The following is a 13,615-nucleotide window of genomic DNA, read 5'->3' as shown; positions in this document are numbered from 1 at the left end:
TAGCATTTACATTGCATTTACAGCTATATACATGTCATTTACATTGTATTAGGTATTATAAGTAATCTAGAGATGATTTAAAGTATATGGGAGGATGTGTGTATATGATATACAAATATGACACAATTTTACATAAGGGACTTGAACATCCTCAGATCTTCATATCCATGGGGGTCTTGGACCTAATCCTCCAAGGATACTGAGGGATGACTATACTTTGACAAATGAGCATGGCTGTGTTCCAATAAAACTTTATTTACAAAAACTAGTGGGAGTTTGGACTTGGCCTCTAGGCAGTAATTTGCCAAACCCTGACCTAGACTGCACAGCTGAATAATGTCATAGCCAGGCCAGGCTCAGCTTAAATAACCGTCTATGTTTATTTATTTAGTCATCTAATTAATACCTACTAAGAGTATACCGAGTGCCAGACATGAGGCAGAATGGTAGGGCATTCTGGTACAGTTGAACAACCCCAAGTTCAGACTGTAATATTTTGCCTACAAGGATAAAATTTAGCAGTCTCTACTAATTGTGTCTCAAGAAAACATCTTCATTTGGAGATCAAATTTTTGATCATTGAAACTGTCTATGAGACACAAAAATCTGATCTCCTTTAGAGCTAATAGCATAATACACCTGCAGTTGTAAGTCTCTGTTCTCAAATGCATAGGTGGCCTGATAATTTTATTCCCAGAAACAAGCCATCAGGATTTCCACGATCAGCACCCCTACCCTCCTGCTGGATCATGAGCATTTCTTCCAGTGAGTTTTCACAGAATTTGGCTCACCCTACCACCAACTCCTTCTTTCTAATACAGAGTCTCTGCCAAAGGACATCATGGGGAGGAACCAGTTTCATAAACCAATGATCCAAAGGCACTGGTTCAAGTGAAGCAGAGGACAGGAGAAAAGTTTTGAATCTTTCCACAAATATTTACAAGTCCCAACAACATTCTGGGCATACTGGGTTGAACTGTAAAGACAAAATCCCTTCCCAGAGGGACTTAAAGTAGAGTTTGGAGGACATTAAACAGTGAAAAGTCCTGTGAAAATAAATAAATGAGAGTAACTGAATGCAGAGGGATGGGGGCTGTGGAGAGAAAGAGAAGGGGGCTATATAATATGCAGTGATCAGGGAAGGTTTTTTTAAGAGGTATCATTTGGGATAAATGCTACATGGTGACAAGGAGCCAGACTCATAAGAATCATGGTAATAAGAACTGATTCTTAATGCACTGAGTTCAAATGTCCTGAGGCAGAAACTTGCTTGGTGTGAGCTCATTGTGGTTAGACTAGAGAAAGTGGGTAAGCACGAGAATAGTGTGAGATGATGTCAGAATGGGGGGCAGCGGTGTGCAACCCCTGGCCACTGTGCCTATGAGTCAGTGTCTACAAAGTAGGGTACGTGTTCCACAGGGTAGGACCCCAGACCATCCACGGGGTGAGGGATAAAGAAATCAGCATTTTTATTTGAATACATTTCTATCTAAAATAATAGGAAAGGAATTAAGCTTTGCTAGTAGGTCATATAAAACTGCCACTGGTGCTCTCTCTTAGTCAGGATGTCTGAACGTCATGAACCAGGTATGTTACTGGAAACTTTCCAAAGGAAAAGAGTTTTCAAACGGTCTGCAGGACACCTGCAATGTTTTTGTCCTGTTGCAGTTGATGTGTGCCTTAAGTGAATGTAGATTATATTCTTCAGCTGTAACTAAATGAAATAAATACATGAATACTTAAAAAGCTCTGTGCAAAGGGATCAATCACTGAAAATAAGTCAACTAATAAGAAAATGGTACAGTTTACATTGTTTCTCCTTTCCCTAGTATAACCTCTTTAATAGCAACAACTCCTGGGTAAAAACAATAGTGATCTAATTCAATACTTTCAAAAGTGTTTGCATGCCACATTTCACATCATGGTTCAGTATTTAGATATGTATATAGAGCCCTGTAACTATACACAGATACGTAGATAGAGGTATATAAGTGAAATAAGAGGGTATCAAAATGATACTTATTAGTAATATACTCTGATATTTTATCTTCTGTCTTCTAATGTTTTATTAATAATGAGATAGCTATTATTAATATTATAATCTACCAATAGGTTGCAATATGAAGTTTGAAAAATACCAACACAGTCAGATCTGAGGAGAAATCAGCCACACAAAACTGAGTTGAGACTATCTAAATATGGATTGACCTCCATTACTGTTAACCATCAATCTCACCACAAAAGTATATTTTTCCCTTTAGAAGTTGGCTAATAATAGCAATGAAGTCATCAGAATTCACAAAATATTTTAAAAACTAGCATGCATGCAAACACCCAGACCACAAAATAAACCACTACCATATTTTTCAGTACTATTAAAACAATGAGACAATACTCATATGTTACTTAACAAAATCTTACTAAACTTAAAAATCTCTTTAAATATATATATGTATATATATATATATATAATCTGTAAATATATATAGACATATAAAGACACAGGCATATATAGATAGTCTTATCATTGTTTTTTTGGCTGAGGTGATATACAAACATTAAATAAGTTTGGAGATCACCATTATAGCTCACAGAATTGTCTGCCCTGCACCTTCAGTATTCATCTGTGGATCTTCAGGACTCTAGAACTGAAAACTGTGATTTTCCACCTTGTTTCTCCTACTACTGCCTAAACTCAATGTTTGCAGTCCTTTATTACCTGAACTACTAGCCTGGAACATGTACCCACACTGTGAAATCCTTTTCCCCAATGCAAGTAATTGATGGACATAAGACATCTAAAGAGTAGGCCATGTAGTAGTTATTCTCAGGCCAGACCCTTTTATGATTTGCCTTGTTTTGATTCAACTTACTCTACAATCTGGATATCCTTTTAGAAAAAATCACCTGTGTGAAAGGATTTGGTGTATCCCAGTCAACACTCAGTTTATCAGTTACATAATTTACTCTAGTTAGAACTATATTTGGGGAGAGATAAGTCTAGTCATATTAGATATATGAACCTCAGTCAATGTCTTAGCCTTTCTAGACCTGTTTCCATATTCATAAAATAGTGAAAATACATAACTCTAATTAATCCTACTACAGGGATCCTCTGCTTTTCAAAAGTTTGCTTTACACTACAATGGTACATGTTTTCACCAACTTAAAGAAATATGAAAATTTCTGCTTTTACAAAAAAAAAAAAAAAAAAGCCAAAAAGTGAAAACAGTGCTCATCGTTTGCTTTGTAGCAGTCCTTAGAATCCCAAGCAGTGAGAGTGGTATCACCAACCTCCTTCCTCAGGAACTACACTCAGCACCTCAGCATCAAGCCAACACAGTCTTGAACTAAGACTGTGAGCATCTGTGCTTTATCTTATTTTGTGCATGCATTAGCAAGATGTGTCCTAAGGTAACTGCCTCTTCGCTTTACATCATTTCAGCTTATGAAAAGTTTCATAGGAACACTTGACTTTTGGATAGTGGGAAAACCAGCATAAGGGCTAATTAGAAAATCTATAGAGTGTACTTTAGCACTTTGCTCAGTGTAGAATGAGTACTCCATAAGTTATGGCTATCATTTTCTTGTGGAGATTCAGTTCTGTGTAGCACATCTTCATATGGTGTATACAACTGTCATAGATGCGCTTTAAAAAAATCATACTTTTCCTCTAAGATCAGGAACAAGACAAAGATACCAACTCCTACCACTTTTATTCAACATAGTATGGGAAGTCCTAGCCAGAGCAATTAGGCAAGTGAAAGAAATAAAGGGCATCCAAATTGGAAAGGAAGAAATAATACTATCACTATTTGCAGATGACATATTATATGTAGAAAACCTAAAGACTTCATCAAAAAACTGTTAGAAATAATAAATGAATTCAGTAAAGCTCCAGGATATAAAATTAATACACAAAAATCTATTGTGTTTTTATACACTAATAACAAAATATCAGAAAGAGAAATTAAGAAAAGAATCCCACTTACAATTGCATTAAAAAGAATAAAATACCTGGGAATAAATTTAACCAAGGAGGTAAAAATCCTGTATTATGAAAACTATAAAACAATAATAAAAGAAACTGAAGAAGACACAAATAATTAGAAAGACAATTCATGCTCATTAATTAGAACAATTAATATTGTCAAAATGTCCATACCAACCCAAAGCAGTAGGCAGATTCGATGCAATCTCTATCAAAAGTCCAATGGCATTTTTCACAGAAATAAACAATCCTTAAATTTAGGTCCATCTAGTCAAGGCTATGGTTTTTCCAGTGGTCATGTATGGATGTGAGAGTTGGACTATAAAGAAAATTGAGTGCCAAAGAATTGATGCTTTTGAACTGTGGTGTTGGAGAAGACTCTTGAGAGTCCCTTGGACTGTAAGGAGATCCAACCAGTCCATCCTAAAGGAGATCAGTCCTGAATATTCATTGGAAGGACTGATGTTGAAGCTGAAACTCCAATATTTGGCCGCCTGATGTGAAGAGCTGACTCATTTGAAAAGACCCTGATGCTGGGAAAAGATTGAGGGCAGGAGGAGAAGGGGATGACAGAGGATGAGATGGTTGGATGGCATCACCGACTCAATGGACATGGGTTTGGGTAAACTCCGGGAGTTGGTGATGGACAGGGAGGCATGGCATACTGTGGTTCATGGGGTCGCAAAGAGTCAGACAAGACTGAGAGACTGAACTGAACTGAACTGAAATTTGAATGAAAGCACCAAAGATCCTAATAGCCAAAGCAATCCTGAGAAAAAAACAAAACTGGAGGTATCATGGTCTCTGATTTCAAACTATATTACAAAATTATAGAAATCAAAAAGTATGGTTTTGGCATAAAACAGACACATAGATAAATGGGACCGAAAATAGACCACAGAAGTAAATCCACACATAATGGCCAATTAATTTATGATAAAGAAACCAAGAATATACAGTGGGGAAAGGGGAGTCTCTTCAATAAATGATACTGGGAGAACTGGACAGCCATATGCAAAAGATTGAAACTTGATCACTATCTTACACTGCAAACAAAAATTAACTCAAAATGAGTTAAGACCTGAACATAAGACCTGAAATCATAAAACTTCTAGAAGAAAACATAAGCAGTAAGTTCTTTTTTTTTCATTTATTTTTATTAGTTGGAGGCTAATTACTTCACAACATTGCAGTGGGTTTTGTCATACATTGACATGAATCAGCCATGGAGTTACATGTATTCCCCATCCCGATCCCCCCTCCCACCTCCCTCCAAGCAGTAAGTTCTTTAACACAGGTCTCAGCTATGATTTTTTGACACCAAAAAGTGAAAGCAACAAAAGCAAAAATAAACAAGTGGGACTACATCAAACAGAAAAGCTCTCCACAGCAAAGGAAACCATCAACAATATGCAAAGGGAACCTACAGAATGGGAGAAAATATATGTAAGGCATATATCTGATAAGGGACTGATATCCAAAATACATAAAGAAGTCATACAACTCAATAGAAAAAAAGCAATCCAATTTAAAAGTGCACAGAATAGCTGAATAGACATTCTTCCAAAGAAGACATGAAGATGGCCAACAGTTACATGAAAAGATGCTCAACATCATTAATCATCAGAGAAATGCAAACCTAACCACAATGAGGTATTACCTCACAACTGTTAGAATAGCTATTATCAAAAAGATAAGAAACAAGTGCTAGGGAGGATGTGGAGAAAAGGGAACTCCTGTATATTGTTGGTGGGAATGTAAACTGTTGGTGGTGCAGCCACTATGGGAGGTAGTATGGAGGTTCCTAAAATTTAAAAATAGAACTATCATGTGATCCAGCAATTACACTTCTCATATTTACCCAAAGAAAAAGAAAACACTAACTCAAAAAGATATCTGCACGGCCATGTTTACTCCAGGATTCTTTACAACAGCTAAGATACAGAAACTACCCTTTAAGTGTCCATCAATGAGTGAATGGATAAAGAAACTGGACTATAAATACACAATGGAATACTATTTGGCCATAAAAAAGAATGAAATCTTGCCATTTGTAACAACACAGATGGACCCTGGGGGCAATAAGTTGAAAAAAATGAAGGAGAGAAATAAATATGTCCATCTATATGTACATAAGGTTTGAATTTAAATAAATACACATATATGTTATACACATATGGCTTTGAATATTTTGAGTGTATTATATAATACATATAATACATAATATACATACACACAAAATTCTAAAGTCTAGAGTCCTGGTAGTGAGTGCAATTCCCAGCCAGGTACGTGGGAGAGTTCAGCCTCTGGCACTCTGGCAGAGGGAAAGGCAGCAATGAAGCAGAGAAGGAGCAGCAAGCACAGGGGTTGGGTAGGATGAAAACCAGATGAGGATGACATCCTGGAAGGCCAGAGGAAGCAGGGAAGGTGTGGCAGATGACAGGAGAACACTGCGGGGGCACATGGCTACCCTCTGCTTTCTACCAGAGGTTCAGAGTGGAAAGCCCAGGAGACTTGGGCAGAGAGAGTCAGATGGGCTGGCTGGTCACCTGTAACTCAGGGCTGTAGCCTCATATCTCCCTAGCACACAGATTTGTACACTGCCAGTGTTGCATCCTGCAGAATAATGCAGCAAACAGCTCTTCTTCCCAACGCCAGTTACCACGGGAGCGAGGGTGGCATTTCTTGCCAAGCTAGTATAACACAGCGTTCAGGCCAGGTGGCCCTCAGATGGCCAGACATTCACTGTGGGTGACTGGGAAGAGGCAAGGACTGGGAAGAATCTCCCAGAGGAGCTCAAATACAGGAAGCATTGGTCATTGGTCATATTGCTTCCAGACTAGCCTGGCAGCCTGGACCACCTCCCCACACCCTTGCCATTCTTCTTTGTTGTCAAGAGAAAAAAAAATCAAGTCACATACTTTTACATTCACAAATAAGAAAACAATACTATCCTAATGATGTTTGCAAGAAAATGAAAACAATCTTTCTGTCAGATCAGCACTGCTGTCTTGGTCACTTTCTGTTTCCATAGACACTAGGTCAACTTTGAAAATGATTCATAAACATTCACCTGTATTTTTCAAAGATGAAATGGAAGGGCAGGGATTGGAATCTTGCATTTTATTTTCCACTTCTGGAATTGAGGTTATGAAGCCACTTATTTTTTTCTCTTGGTCTCATTTCCATCCACCTATGAGACAAATGATATCACGTTTGACTATCTTCTTCGCACAAAACACATTATGCATTTTTAAAGAACAGTGTGATTTGCTCAGTTTTACTCACTGGTAAAATCCTTCTTTTGGGAATGTCACAGATGGATGTTCTTCAGACTTTTCTACCTCTACCACCCTCAGTTTAAATAATGATTAACTTCATGAAACTACTGAGGACAATGAATTATAGGGTTTCTTTCACATTTTTCTGCACAAGAGTAAACATTTACCAGAGAAAAACCCATTTTACTATAAGCAGAAATCAATATTGCCATCAACATCAAAGAGCAATAAGGTCAATAGAAAGTGTCCATTAAATCCCTTCCAATTTTGGAATGCACCTTTGTGCCAGGGGATTAGCAGATGAGTGAAAGTCTTCGTGGATAAATGAGGTACCAATTTTCTAGAATAATCCCAGAGCAACAAAAGAATGACAAGATAGTTTTACATATAAAAACAAGAGGCCTGCCTGCTGTTGCATTTGCTAAATAACCCCTCAGTCACTCAGAAGAAAGCATGAGTTTTCTCCAAAGAATACTAAAAGCTCCTATTCTCCAATAATGCAAGCAAATCAAAACCACTGGCCATTTCCCCCTTCCCTTCCACTTACCCTGTTCAAAGTCTTGGCTTACTCTCAGGACTGCTCTAGATCCTCTGGGTAGTTTCCTCTGTTCCTGCCCCTCAGTGTGCCTGGCCATCCTTTTAGTGCTGCCAATGCAAAGCTCTTCAAGTGCCCTCAGTCAGCACCCAGGCTCCTCTTGCTCCCACATCCCTTCACTCCTGTTAACTATCTGATCAGTCTTCATTTATTTATTGCACGTATTCCCAGTATAAATTATCTTCACAGATGCATATAAGTGTGTGACTTGCCAAGGCCGCAGCATGTGTGGGAATCCAGTTCTCCCTTCCTCTGCTTCTGCCCGTCAGACTATTGTCTCCTCTAGTTAGCACCTGCAGTAAAGTCACAGCCTAAACTTGTGACAGTACCATGATATCCAAGGCAACCAACGGCAAGGTCCTAAACATAGAATTATTTCAATGCAAGACAAAGCGTAACACAAAGCTGAGGAACAGGCAAATAAAGCACATGCTTTAACATATGTCTTCATTAATATTAAATTGAGTTAGTTTCTGGGTGGCAAAGAGTTGTTTCACAAATTATACAAAGGAGCACTGTAAATTAAGAAATTGTATGGCCATGTCATAATGCCTGATAAAATGTATTAAAAGTATACTGAAGAGAAATAAATTAACAGAGAAAAGAATTTTTAAGTTGTTTTTCTCAAATACTTAAGACATCAGTTCTGAGTCTGAAGCACTGAACTAGAGGCAGAAACTATTTTATTGTCTTCAACCTGCTCGTTCACAGTTGGGGAGCAGCCTCTGGGAAGCTAGATCCACAGTGGATTTGAACTGTAGGAGCAGGGGCGCTGGGACAACTGTTCCACAGTGTAGGAAGGTCTACAAGGTGCATTCCCAGGGCTTAATGTACCACTACTACACAGAAGTTCAAGTTTGTACCTATAAAATAAATCTTGAGCCTCAAATTTTCAACTAACCCACCTGCAAACAATTCCTAGTATGTTGTTTTAGACACCTTTTTTAGTAATTTAAGTACCATTTTCATCTGTCTATGAGCCCCACAGGTGACCAAAATGCTTTCCCTCATGTTATTTCCTCCTTCTAATATTTTCTTCATCTCAAACCCTCTTTTCAAGATCCTACCCACTCTATAAGGGCCATATGAAATGTCAATCAACCACTAAGACTGTCCTCAAAATTCTTGCTCCCACTCCATCTGCTCAACCTCCACCCAAATTGACAGGTTCTCTCTCCTCTCTAGGAACCTTCATGGGATTTCACCTACTTAGACATGAGCATTTAGAACATTAAGCACTGTCCATTGCCTTTAGTTGTTATAAATTTTATCACCATCACAAACCCCTGGAAGGATTGCACATACTTCAAATGTGTATTCCTGTAATATTACACAAAAAATTGAATAAATGAATTAATTAATGAAAGACCAATTCTGGCCTGGTGTATATCTTAAACAACCCAGGTCTAAAAGTAAAGCTAAAACACCTTCTTTATACCTTAAGTTCTATGCTTGTGCTGATTTTTTTTAATTTTGTAAGATAAACAGAAACTATTAAACCCAAAAGTAGCTCAGTGGTATAGAATCCACCTACCAATGCAGAAGACATAGGTTCAATCCCTGGGTCAGGAAGATTCCCTGGAGAAGGAAATGGTAACCCACTCCAGTACTCTTGCCTGGGAAATTTCATGGGCAAAGGAGCCTGGTGGGCTACAATCCACAAGGTTGCAAAAGAGTCAGATACAACTTAGCCACTAAATAAAAACAACAATATCGATTCTAACATTTGAGGCTAAAAATCCCATAGACCTGGGAAAGGACAGCTGCAGTCATAGAGAAACACACTCAGTAAAATAAGCTGACATAGGAAGTTGACCCAATAAATGACTATTTTGTGAGAGGTTTAAATATAGAATCCTGTTAATTAAACAAGGCCATTAGATGGAGGTGGCGCTAATGTCCTAGAGGCCCACCTAAGTAAACTGAAATCTAAGTTTGTAAATGCCTCAAGGTTACAAGATCAAAATGCTAAGAATGACCGTTCAGAAATAGCCAACTAGGCCTGAAGTTATAGCCAATCAATAATTTCCTTACTTTGCTTTTGTTTTCTATGTCTTTCCCCAAGCTCCTGTCCACGGAATGTCCCTAACCACTTCTGACATGGCCCTGCCCCATTCCAGCTGAATTTTGCGCAAAGAAACTCTACAAACTTTTAATATGCCTCAGTTTACCTTTTAACAGTTCTGGTGACAGCACAGGGAACCAAAGAAACCCAAGAGTCCGCAGGAGCAGTGAGCAAACAGGCAGAGGTATCTGTGAAGTTGCGTGACGGGCAGCCCGCTTGCTGCCTCCTGAGGTGATGGGTGAGTCCCTCTCAGAGCCTGGACCTTCAGACTTTGTGCGTTTCTTTTCTCAGATTGGGCCCAGAAACTGCTCAGAATCAGACTGGATCCAACTTAGAAACCGAACTGAGTCCGGGGACAGACTGTGTCCACCTTAAAAACCGGGCCAGGGCAGACCAGGTCCGACTTAGAAACTGAATGAGGTCCGATGGTGAACTGGGTCCGGCAAAGAACTGGGTCCGAATTAGAAACTGGACCGGGTCCAGGGACAAACTGGTTCCGACTTAGAAACCGAAATGGGTCTGGGGACAGACTGAGTCCAGCTTATTAAAAGAAACTGGAAACCTGGTCCAGGAGAGACTGTAATTTTTTTTAATTGTGGTAAAAGTCACATAATATAAAACATACTATTTTAACCGTATTTAACTGTACAGTTCAGTGGCACTATGTACAGTCACATTGTCATGCAACTCACCATCAGGACGGACTGGGTTTGACCTAGAAACTGGACTGGGCCTGGTAGGAGGTCTCAGGTTAATAAAATATTGTCTTGAAATCAACCTTACTGGACTTCCCTGCTGGCTCAGGGGTTAAGATTCCCAGCTTCCAATTCAGGGGGACCAGGGTTTGATCCGTGGTAGGGGAACGAAGATCCTGCAAGCCTTGTGATACAGCCAAATTATTTAAAATAAAGAAATACAAATTTTAAAAAATGAAGTTAATTTTAGCAAAGATAATCTTGAGTTACAGTGGCTGCAGTGGAGAAATTTTAACCACCTGCGATGACCTTATCCAGTTACAAGGTGCCCTAGAGAAAAGGGTCTCAGCCAGGCACTCACTATGAAGGGTCAAGAGAGTTATTTTTCCTCCTCAACAGTTTCTAGTGACCAGGATGAGACCCACTGGAAAACCCCACTTGCTCGGAATCGTGCAGACGGCATTATGGGAAAACTGGGAGAAGCCTGGCAAAGGGTAACAATTCTTAGCAAAGCCAGCTCTCCTGGATCTGTGGAGCGTGGGCGAGAGAGGAAGGGGAAACTTCCTGTTGTCCTTTCCTTTCCAAATTCACATGGGCAGGAAAACACATTGGCTATTGATCCTTTCCTTCCCAGGAATAGCTACTGCCTTCTTGTTTGTCTCATTTTGTGCCCTGAGAACTTAGCTTGGCCAACTGTCAGGTTGGGGACCTTACACATATAGCCAGAAAGAAATACTGACTTGCCAGCTGTCAGAGGAAGTAAGTCCTTCTTTCTTTTGGTTATTGTGGGGAGTGGCTCTGGATCTCCAGAGGGTAGTGTTATTTACATCCTCGCTGAGAACCTCCCTTGTACCCATGGGGTTGTTCAACGTGCTGAGAATATTTACTCTTTGATCAGCTGAAATCTCCTGACAATATACTCAAGAAGTTTCTGTGGGTTTTTTTGTTGTTCTTTGTTTTTTCTAAGTAGCTCTATGGTCAGAAGTTGGCCAAATTGGAAGCTGATATTCAGACCCTGGTAAGAACATTTTTTAGGCCTTCTGCCCAGCACTATGCACCAAAAGGGAAAGAAAAACATTCTGAAGCCATGGTGGAAGGATTTATTAAAACATCTCAAAGACACAGAGTTAGAAATCAATGATGTAATCTCGGTTACATAATTTGTCAGCAAGAAAGGTAATTTAAGATGATGGTTGGCAGTTCAATGTCTCAAGAAATTTTCACAACTAATCTAAACAGGGCTGTACTCAATATGCCAGCAAATTTGGAAAACACAGCAGTGACCACAAGACTGGAAAAGGTCCGTTTTCATTCCAACCCCTAAGAAAGGCAATGCCAAAGAAGGCTCAAACTACCGCACAATTGCACTCATCTCACACATTAGCAAAGTAATGCTCAAAATTCTCCAAGACAGGCTTCAACAGTACATAAACCAAGAACTTCCAGATGTTCAAGTTGGATTTAGAAAAGGCAGCGGAACCAGAGATCAAATTGCCAACATCCGTTGGATCATCGAAAAAGCAAAAGAATAATTTAGGCCTCGGAGGAGCTGTCGTTGTTACTCCTCAGAGGAGCTGTACAAGATGGGCTTTCCTGAAGCTGCCAGTTCTTTTAGAACTCATCAAATTGAGGCTGCTCCAACCAGCTCTGCTGTTGATGGATTTAAGGCAAATCTTGTCTTTAAGGAGATTGAGAAGAAGCTTGAAGATGAAGGAGAGCAGTTTGTGAAGAAAATTGGTGGTATTTTTGCCTTCAAGGTGAAGGATGGCCCTGGGGGTAAAGAAGCCACCTGGGTGGTGGACGTGAAGAACTGCAAAGGATCAGTGCTGCCTAACTCAGATAAGAAGGCTGACTGCACAATCACAATGGCTGACTCGGACTTATTGACTTTGATGACTGGTAAAATGAATCCTCAGACGGCCTTCTTTCAAGGCAAACTGAAAATCAACGGCAACATGGGTCTGGCTATGAAATTACAAAATCTCCAGCTTCAGCCTGGCAAAGCTAAGTTGTGAACTCCCTTTGCCTCCTTTGAAGATCAAGATGAGATATATAGATATATATCCATATATTTCATTGTCAGAACTTAGATTGAAATTATACATTGGGAAATAGCATGAGATTTGTTTTTAAATGGGTGTGATCAATTCTGTTTTTTCTAAGCACTGGGTGAATAGAACCTGATGGTTTGCTACTGCTTTGCTGAGTTGCAAACAACTGTGCATTACAGAGTTAATGTGGTAATTATGGTTTGGGGGTAAAATTGAGTTTTAGAATAAAGATAGAAATAGCAAAATACAAAACATATGTAAACAGAAGCTCTCATTTTGCTAATAACGTATACTTGAAGATTATTCTGCTGAAATTTCAAGTTTTCCTTGGGAAAATGAGGGAAGAAACAAAATACCATTATTAGCTGACCAGTAACTAATGTTGTGCATTTAATGACATTAATATATTTTCCAGTGATAATTTTTAAAATTCTGTACTGGGATTTTTGTTTTTAAAAAAATAAACTTTAAAAATTTGAATTTCACGCCATCAAAGTGGCATTTTCTTCCCAAATCAAAGAAATGTGATCAAAGCTTGGGAGTAAAAATCTACCACTGAACCCAGGCCTATTTTTTAAAATAAAAATATTTTTAAATGATATTTATTCTTGAAAAAATCAGTGTGTAAGAGTCACAAAATGCTGTTTTGAAAGTAATTCAGTGAATGGAGTTTGCTTTGAGGTGCACAGTTTTCAAATTATAATCTTGTATTAATTTAATAACATTCTTAATTATAATTTTCCTTTTTCATATGTTAGTTTAACTACATTTATCTTCCTAGTTTTTCTAATGCTAATGTCATTTCTAATAACTCAGTAAAATGTGGGATAAAATAATGTTTTTGGAAGAATATTTAATATCAAAATTAAAATAGCTCTTCCTCACTAAAAAAAAAAAAAAAGAAAAAGAGTTCCAGAAAAAAACATCTACTTCTGCT

The 13,615-nt window shown here is 38.6% G+C and overlaps 1 pseudogene; it reads left to right on the top strand.

Moving 5' to 3' along the window:
* The first annotated feature begins 12,181 nt into the window (after positions 1–12,181).
* LOC136153620 (sterol carrier protein 2 pseudogene) lies at positions 12,182–13,006 on the top strand (annotated as a pseudogene).
* Positions 13,007–13,615: the final 609 nt, after the last annotated feature.

The sequence above is a fragment of the Muntiacus reevesi genome, chromosome X (assembly GCF_963930625.1).
Source record: "Muntiacus reevesi chromosome X, mMunRee1.1, whole genome shotgun sequence".
NCBI lineage: Eukaryota > Metazoa > Chordata > Mammalia > Artiodactyla > Cervidae > Muntiacus > Muntiacus reevesi.
This window is presented reverse-complemented; position numbering and strand designations above follow the sequence as displayed.